This window comes from Pan troglodytes, chromosome 11, assembly GCF_028858775.2.
Source record: "Pan troglodytes isolate AG18354 chromosome 11, NHGRI_mPanTro3-v2.0_pri, whole genome shotgun sequence".
NCBI classification, from domain to species: domain Eukaryota; kingdom Metazoa; phylum Chordata; class Mammalia; order Primates; family Hominidae; genus Pan; species Pan troglodytes.
The window spans coordinates 113723652-113729362 of record NC_072409.2 but is presented as its reverse complement, the minus strand read 5'-3'; positions in this window follow the sequence as shown (position 1 = coordinate 113729362).

The following is a 5711-nucleotide window of genomic DNA, read 5'->3' as shown; positions in this document are numbered from 1 at the left end:
CTGGAGTGCAATGGCATGATCTCGGCTCACTGCAACCTCTGCTTCCTGGGTTCAAGCAATTCTCGTGCCTCAGCCTCCAAGTAACGGGATTACAGGCATGCGCCACCACATGGGCTAATTCTTATATTTTTAGTAGAGATGGGATTTCACCATGTTGCCAAGACTGGTCTTGAACTCCTGACCTCAGGTGATCCATCCACCTCGGCTTCTCAAAGTGCGGGGATTACAGGCGTGAGCCACTACGCCCGACCAACCTAGCAGAATTTCTACAGACTTACTGGAAACATCACTGGGAATCCAAGTTTTTAATCAATACCAAAATAGGGACAGTTTCCCTAACGTCGAATACCAGTTTCCACTACTTTCAAAGTCTATTCCCAACTTTCAGCCTGTCTCTCTCCTTTAATGATCTTCTTTTTAAAAACATATTGAGGGTACCCCATACCATGTCCTTTGCTCAAAACTGCGGAAACGACCAAGGCTAGTAAACTCAGTAGCTGCATCTCCTGTGCAGAATCACAAAAAACCCTTCCCTGCCCATTCCAATACACTCCTCTCCAAAGCCAAAGCCAACTTTTTTTTTTTTTGGAGACAGGGTCTCACTCTGTCACCCAGAGTGGAGTGCAGTGGTGCTATCACAGCTCACTGCAATCTTGACCTCCCTGGGCCAAAAAGGTGATCCTCCCATCTCAGCCTCCCATGTAGGGGGACTACAGGTGTATGCCACCACTCTTGGCTAATATTTTTTTGTATTTTTTAGAGAATGGGGTCTCACTATGTTGCCCAGGTTGGTCTTGAACTCCTAAGCTCAAGCAATCTGCCTGCCTTGACCTCCCAAAGTGCTGGGATTACAGGCATGAGCCACCGTGCCTGGTCTCAACATTCTTATTAAAAGGAAAATCTGATGTGGTAACTACCTAGCTTAAGACCCCTGCAGTGGTGTCTCATTACTCAATGAGTACCAAACTCTTTTACCTGCTTTATAAAGCTGAGCAAGTGTAAACCACAGCGTCTGGCCTTGGTTACAGAACGGATGATAATCACAACTTGGATTTGGTTCAAAGTTGTTTCACCTCTGTTAACTTCCAAGCAAGCAAGCAAGCAGTATAAAGGTTGTAGACCAGATAAGGATACTAGTACATCAGCACCCCAGGCAAAGATACCAGCTTGTGACACACTACCCTGCAGGCTCCCGTCAGCAGCTTACAGAGGGATATTTATAATCAGCACAGCCCATACAGAATGAGAAGCCCACTGGGTCAGAGCAGCTCCGTCCCCAAAAGACCTTGTATGATGTGAGAACTGGAGATATTCCATATAAGCCAATATAAATACACTAAACCCACATATTTTTACATCTTTGAAAGACATCAATGCCTTTCAATCTATGATGTCATAATTTTAATTGGCAACAATTTTCCTTTCTTAATAATAAATAAAATAAAAACACATTTACAATTTATGGTACCTTAGATTGTGGTTTTCTTTTCCTTTTTAAACACAGATTTTATGTAGCATAATATATGCACTTTCCTGCACCTTACTTTTTTCACATAATTTACCTTATCAAACATTCGTATCAGTGCACAAAGGGCTGCCTCATTCTTCCTAACCACTGCATGTATTTCATCGTATTGACACTTCCACGCTGATGGGACAGTCTGGTCATTTGTAGTATGTGTTTATTTATTGCTGCTGAAAAGGATGAGTGCTATAAGGAAGTGAGAGCCAAGTGCAATGAGGACAGAGAGACCAGGGGTAAGGACTTGAAGGTTTTGTTGTAGATGTAAAATCAGAATCGAGACTGGAAGGAGGGGGAGACATGAGACAGGACAAACTGTTCTTGAAATTTCCATCTTGGTAGGCCATCAGAAAGTAACTCACCACCTGCCTTTGAAAAAGTGGGCTTACAATGTGCAACTTTCAAACAATTCACATGAAATGTCTGCCCAAAGCTTCTCTTATCTGCTCAAAGCCCATTCAGCAATCATGGAAGAGTAATTCTTATCTCACTGTCTTCAGAGGGTATTAGAAATAGTCATTACTCATTTCCTTCATCAGGCTGACAAAGGACACGTGGAAATAGATCTGAAAGGGGAAATAGTGAAGGACTTTATTTGATGATGACGATGATGATGATTTGAACAAGACTGAGAAACTTGCAGTGGGCTCTTGGAGAGAAGTGAAAGCATGAGGGCTGAAGAATGCAGGTTGGGGTAAAATAAACTGACAAAGTGAAAAAAGTTAAACCAAAGTGGCCCCAGCCTGAAGAAACTCCAGCCATCCTGTTCTTGTGCATTCAGATTCAGGAAGAGCAGCATTTAAAAACACCACCAAAACAGCAGCAGAGTAAAGGCTAGCTAATTCCTTAACTTCGCTCCTTCTTCCCACTCTAGTTCCCCTTGGATTGTGACAAAAATGGCAATACACACACACACACTTATTCGAGTCTTTGCAATAGATTTATGAGGTAGACACTATTATTATTTCTCTTCTACAGACAAGAAAATGGAGGCTTAGAGAACTGAAGTCACTTGCCCAGGGTCACTCAGCTAGCAAATAATTGAGCTGGGATACAACTCCAGGCAGACCAGCTCCAGAGTCCTTGCTCCTAACTAGTACTTCAATTAGAACTCCAAGCTGCCCCTAAGGGTTTTCTGTACTAGACTATACACTCCTTTGAAGACACAGATTATGTTACTCATGTTTGGGTGAAACTTCCCCCTTCACCCAGCTAAGAAATATGCACTGAATAAATATATTGAATATACAGAATGTCAACGCCAGTCCAGCATCTTCCTGCTGGATTCTTCCATCCAGTCTCAGTGTGTATAATCTGGCACCCCTTCATTGTATGAGACATACTCCAGTCAGTGTTTGTCTAAAACACCAATCTGATCTGACTTGTCATCCTACTTAGATCATTTTGAGGGTTTTTTTTTCCTTGCTTTCAAAATATAGATCTTTAGCATGACCTACAAAGTCTTGTAAGGCTTGTTGTTCTCTGCCTTATAAAATATACTCTGGACTAGCACTCGGCAATGGAAATACAACACATGGAATTTTGAATTTTCTAGTAGACAGATTTTAAAAAATAAAAAGAAACAGATGAAATCAATTTCAATTATATATTTTACTTAACCCAATACATTCAAAATATAATTTCAGCATGTAATCAATATAAAAAATATTATTGAGATAGTTTACATTTTGTTCATACAAAATCTTTGAAAACCCGTATGTATTTCACATGTGGCAAACGTCTCAGCGTGGAGAAGCAACATTTCAGGTATTTAATGGCCCATGTGGCTACCATATTGAATAGCACAGCTGTAAGCCTAGGGGTCTCAAACTTCAGCTGCATCGGAATCACCAGGAGGGCTGATTAAATCACAGACTGCAGGGCCATCTACAGCATTTTTGATTCATTAGGTGTGAGGTGGACACTGAGGATGTGCATTTCTGAGAAGCTCACAGGTGATACTGATGCTGGTCTCTGAACCACACTTGAAGAATCATTGCTCTAGATCAGATATTATCAACTGGTAGCCATAGGTTGGATCCAGCTGGCAGACCATGTGATTGGACCACACTATGTTTAAAAAATTTCCTAATAACTAACATTTAAAAATTGGCCAATTTCTCATAAAAATCCAGACTCCAAGTTTCTGTTGGAAAATTTATAAATATAATAATATAGGGCTATCCTTCTGCCTGGCAGTAAGCAGCAGGAGCCAACTTGCAGGTGCCTTTTTTTTTTTTTTTTTTTTGAGACGGAGTCTCACTATGTTGCCCAGCCTGGAGTGCAGTGGCGCGATCTCGGCTCACTGCAAGCTCCGCCTCCCAGGTTCACGCCATTCTCCTGCCTCAGCCTCCCGAGTAGCTGGAACTAGAGGTGCCTGCCACTACGCCCGGCTAATTTTTTGTATTTTTAGTAGAGACAGGGTTTCACACTGTTAGCCAGGATGGTCTCGATCTCCTGACCTCGTGATCCGCCCGCCTCAGCCTCCCAAAGTGCTGGGATTACTACAGGTGTGAGCCACCGCGCCCGGCGCAGGTGCCCTTTCTTGAAAGGTCATGAAAGCCCGCTTTACTTACTCACATTACTGAGACCCCTATTGTAACTGAGCTTCCATTCCAAACCCTAGACCTTCTTGGGCTCCTTTCACTTCCTAAATACATCAAGCTCTCTCTCTTGCCTCTGGGACTTTGCACATGTGGTTTTCTCTATCCTGGCTAACTCACTTAGCCCTCTGGCTTCAGAACAGATACCACTCTCCAGAAAGCCTTCCCTGCTGTCTTCATGATTGAGTGTAAGTGCTTCTTCCGTGCGTTTCCACAGAAGCCCTGTGTTTTTCCCATCAAAGCCATTACACCTTACTATAATGTCTCAGTGGCTTACCTGCCCTCCCAATCATTCTGAGTTTTGCCATCATTACGAGTTTTCTGAAGGAAGGGAACCACTTCTTTCTTATTCACCACTGTATATTCATAATACCTAGTCCAGTAACAGACTGGCACATGGCAGGTGTTTAATAAATAATTATTGACCAAATGGATGAAGATATAAAACAGCTAGAAGAGGTCTTTAAATATTACTGCCCAACCTTTGACTTTCTCCTAGGTGGCTGCAATGGAATCTCAGTTTTAATCCTAATTCTAGAAGCAACAATAACAAAAAGCAAATTGCAAATTTTAATTAAATTACTCTTAAAACTGAAGCTCAAGAAGAAAAATGAATTTAAACTCCTTAATTATTTAAAATATTCCACAAGTTTGAGCCTGAGCTTTATTTTACCCTGCTTAGATTTACTTCAAGCCAGAAATAAAGAAATGAAGTACAATACTATTACATGATCAAGTTGCAGACTCCTCCTGCATATTGGCTGTACTGCACCATCATCTTACCAGTTTAAAATTAAAAGAAAATTCTTTCCTCAGAATAGAAGAGTCAATATTATTTTAGAGACTCTTGGAAAAAGTTTAGAGGGGCAGGGGAGAAGAAATAAGGGAAAGAAGTTGAGATTCTATGTCCACACTAACATAGTCAGTGTACTAAGCACTTAGGGAATCGGGAAGATATGAAAGAAATTTTCCTCTTAAGGAGCTCATTGTCTACTGAGGTGATAAGACATGGACCCAAGTAAATGTAATATAAGATGGGAAGAGGCAAGTATTACGTGATAGATGAAGAATGTCTTATGGGAATTCAGAGAGAAAAGGCTCTTCCTGCCTGGGGAGAGAGGTGGAAATTTTGCCTGGTGTATGTCACATTTGACCTGGTCTTGCAATAAAATTTAAAATATACACGTCCTTCAGGAAATTAAATTTCTTGTCAAGTACATTCAAAAATATTTTTTCAAAATGTAAAGTATATAAGAAAGTAGGTTAGCTTAAGAAAAAGGAGCACTGTACAGAGGCCCTGGGAAGCGAGATTTTTAGACCCAGATCTTTCTGGGCCTGAGTTTTCTCATCTGTAAGCTGAGCTGATAATAAATTATCGCTAAAGTCCTTTCTGATGCTGTCATTCAATGAGTGTCTATATTCTATTTTTTATGCTGATTAGACTTTTGTAGTTAAATGCAATTAGTTTTGCTATGTGCTTCATCATAAATCCAGGTTTTTGGAATCCTTCATTATGCAGAGGCAGTCATGTCTTATTGCTTAGGAGAAAAATGAATTGTCAACTTTATTCTGAAGAAAATGATTAG